Source organism: Corvus brachyrhynchos, unplaced genomic scaffold, assembly GCF_000691975.1.
Source record: "Corvus brachyrhynchos isolate BGI_N302 unplaced genomic scaffold, ASM69197v1 scaffold1, whole genome shotgun sequence".
Lineage (NCBI taxonomy): Eukaryota > Metazoa > Chordata > Aves > Passeriformes > Corvidae > Corvus > Corvus brachyrhynchos.
This window is the reverse complement of record NW_008237222.1, coordinates 7,019,535-7,023,400: the sequence shown is the minus strand read 5'-3', so window position 1 is coordinate 7,023,400 and position 3,866 is coordinate 7,019,535. Positions and strand designations below refer to the sequence as shown.

At 40.8% G+C, this 3,866-nt stretch overlaps 1 long non-coding RNA gene across 1 annotated transcript in view; it reads right to left on the bottom strand.

Moving 5' to 3' along the window:
• The window catches only part of LOC108445401, a 163,860-nt gene that overhangs the window by 10,534 nt on the left and 149,460 nt on the right, over positions 1-3,866 (bottom strand). The gene's annotated exons all lie outside the window — the stretch shown is intronic.

Sequence of the window (3,866 nt, the reverse complement as noted above, 5' to 3'; positions counted from 1 at the left end):
GTGCAGCAGGGGAAGGACTCCTCTCCCTGAGCAGCGCAAGAAAACCTCAGGTGATGGACTGACCAAACCCCCCTGCCCTGTCTCCCTGCGCTGTTGGTGGGAAGGAGTGAGGGGCTGGAGGGAAAAAGGTGTTTGAAGGGCTTCTTTTACTTCTCATTATCCTCCTCTGATTCTGTTAGCAATAAATTCACTTCCCAACTTAAGTTGAGCCTGTTTCGCCCTTGAAGTGTTTCTCCCGGTCCTTATCTCACTCACGAAGCGTTTGTTAACTTTTTTTTCCTTTCCCCTCCTCTGCCCGGCTGTGGCAGGGGAGGGCGAGAGAGCGGCTCTCGTGGGTGCCTGGCGCTGGGCCAGTGTCAAACCACGACAATGAATTTGATACCAGGACACCATCAGTAGGGTCTGCAGATGCAGTGATGCAGATGTGTGAGCACATAATGTGTGTGTCCGAATGGGGCAATATCAAACCTGATTAAGCCTGTTTGCTGGAAAACTACTGAAAAGCAGATCTTTGCTAGAGTCACAGGTTGACCTTCCAAAATCAAACAGAACCAAAATCTCAAACGAAATTTCGTCCAGGAGAAAAAGCAGCCAGCTGTAGAAAGTGAAACTGTTTCAGGGAACACCACTGCTCCAAACTCTGCCTTGCTAATCCCACCAACGCAGAGCACTATCTGTAGAAAAGGCAAGACCCCAGTCACAGTATTGTTGATTCCACATTCAAAAGTATGAATTAATAATTTATTTTTCTTTGCCATAAATTAAATATAACAAGACTGACTGAGAATCACAGAAGTTTTGTATTTTTTCTTCTGTGTTTTACAGTTGCAATAATTTTTTAAAATAAGTGAATTATGATAGAAGCATACTAGTATAAGAAAAAGGGTGCTAGTGTTTCCTCTCTAATGACTTCAGGGTGCCTTACAAGGTGCTTCAGTTAATTCAGTGGAAACGCACCTTTGAACTATGCTCAAAGTGATGCATGGCATGGACACCAGTGCTGCCTTCTCAATATCTTCACCCACAGATAGCCAGAGTCCTTGCAATCCTTCTTTGAGCTCACTAACAAAAGCAACATGGGGAGGTCTTCCCTTCAGGGCTATGTGGCTCAATGCTCATGACTCTTCTCCCTTCTCCTGTGCTTGTATAGAAATTTCAACGGTTTTTACCCAATATTTCCTCTTGCATTCATATGAGGAGGTGAGAGCTATGCTTTCTCATCAAGGCTAGGTCTCACCCTTCAGTTAAGATAAGTCAGTCTGCAGAGAAGAACAGTCACAGACCTTCTGTCCTAGTAGTTCTAAGTATCAGACCTCTGTGTAGGGATGCAGAAGCTGCTGCTGGTTCCTATTCTGTACATCCTAGAATAGAAACCAGTTACAGAACAGTGCCTGCAAACTGAATTTGCAGATACAACAAACCCTTTCCCAGCTGCCACATACATTTGCAATATAACTTCTATCCCTTATGTCCTCTGTGATGGTAGAGTGAAAAATAAATGTGCTCACATTTATAAGCAGTAATCTCAATAATATGAAATGTGGGTATTTCCCTATGAACACAGAAGTAGTAAAATCCCAGTAAAAGCATCCCCCCACATTCCTATATTAAGGAAGAAATTTGGCAAATTTTTGTCAAAGGTAATATTTAAAGATCTGAGCTGTGTAATGAATGGAATGCTATATTCTGTCAGATAACAGTAATAGATGTTATTAAGCAAAAAAACATGGTATGCTGATGTAAGTGGATGTGGCACACTCTACAGATGATAATTCCTGTCTGTGTCTGCAACAATATGAAAAGGAAAGCAAACCACAGGAAAAATCCTACCAGATAATTTAGAGATAAGAATTAGTTACTGGGAAAAAAATCTGGAATATCAGTTTGATTAAATGCCAATATTGGAGTTTCAGCATAACAGCTTATATTTCCATAATTATTGAGTCCAGATTGTCATGGTGTGTATGTGTTGCTGTGTCTTTGTTTCTTCTTAAGCCTGTTGAAGACATGAGCAAATTTACAATGATAAAAAGAAAATCAAATCCACGTCAACATGCTAAAATAATGGAATATCCAGATTTTTGCTTTCTGTTCATGAGTCTGTTAAAATACAAAAATAATTAAAGTAAAGCAAGTGAAGTATACATGTTGCTTTCCTAATAAGAAGCAGGTAAAAATCACCAGCCTAAAAAATAACCCAGATATTATGGACAGTTATCAAATTTCAAAGATTAATCAATGGGAGAAAAAAAAAAGAAACAATTGTATGCTGCAATAGTTTTTGTAGTCCTTCTTCCCTTTTTACAAATATTTAAAAAATGAAAAAGTTTTTCATAGCAGTCAGATTATTTCATCAGAAGACAAATGAAACCCCAATGTCATACAAATGTTTATCCTATATCCCTTCATTTTCCCTGTCAGAACAGTGCCCCAGCAAGGAAAAGATAATTCTTGCTATAGTTAGCCTGGCATCAGGAGAAGGCTGTTTGACTAGCCAGTTAATTTTGGCTTGCTGAGGGATAATTAGCATAAACTATTTTTTCTAGCCACTTATTCATTTCCATTAAACTTACAGGAATTTAAATAGGGACTTCCACTCCTCAATCAAGTTTGTCAAAACTGGGCCTTGTTTTCGATTGACTTTGGGCGCAGCAGACAAACAGTACAGTTGCACAAACCTTCATTCCTAGCAGAGCTGAAGCAGAAGCTTAAGTGCCTCTAGGAAGAAGCATAACCTGAGCACTCAGAATAAGGTTATAAATTAAACTAGAGCAATTGGTTGAACCTAGACAGAACTGAAAGGTGTTCACCAGGAAAAGTGAATCCAGGTTTGCAGTAGCTTTATATTGCAATTCCTTATTTCCACACTTCTTTCTGTCACTGTGTATCATCACCACATCTAGTGTACCACATAAAGTCTCCACTGCCATCTCATTCTTCCACTTACTCTCTCAGGTCCATAAGGATGACCCAGGCATATAACAGCCCCAGATCCTTGTGTGACTGCAGGGCAAGGGGCAGGCTGTGCTGTGCTGAGCTGAGAGCCCCACGATGGCTGCCAGGCCAGCCAGTGCAGGTGGGATAGTGGCCAGCACAGCATGGCACATGGAGCAGGTGATGGCTGCACCAGAGTTACAGCCCTTTTCTCAGGAATGAGATGTTCCCAGCTTCATACAAACATCAACTTTTAGGAAGTGACTTAAGAACTTTGCATTTCTGATGGCCAACAGCTTACACTGTTAGTGGGGGCAGAAGTTGATAGGCAGGTAAAAATCATGATAGCACGTGTCTCTTCCTTAAACTACAGACTAAAAAAATGAGGAGACTCATGTTCACCTGATTGTAAATGATTTCCTGCCACTAGGCTGTGTTTCTGTGACCCCAGTCATTTAATATGTTCGCTTTTCCCTATGTTGTCTAATAGTGGTTTGGCAGCCACCCTCCCTGTGACAATGACTCAGTGTGCTGCTTTTCCTGTCTTATTCTATGAAACACATCATTTGATGTGACTAGCACAGCTCATTTTGATGAGTCACAGAGCCAGGAAATACAAAGAAAATGCAGTTTTCTGAAGGATGCAGTTCAAACAAATGTTAGAAAAAATATTGTTTAAAAAAAATTCTTCATCTTAAAATTGTGCATACGGTATAGTTCATGTCTACCTACCTACATGGTTGTCATAGGTTAGCAAGCATAGTCCCGGAAGGGACGTCCTTGCTAAGGGGTGCTTACAGTTTCCTCTGGGAACTGATAGAACCTATCAGCTGGCCAGTTTGAATATGGACAATTCTCTAAGCCACTTAAAGTTGTGATCACCTCTGTGATCCACATTTAAGAATAGGCAAACTCCCCCTCCAAGCTCTCTC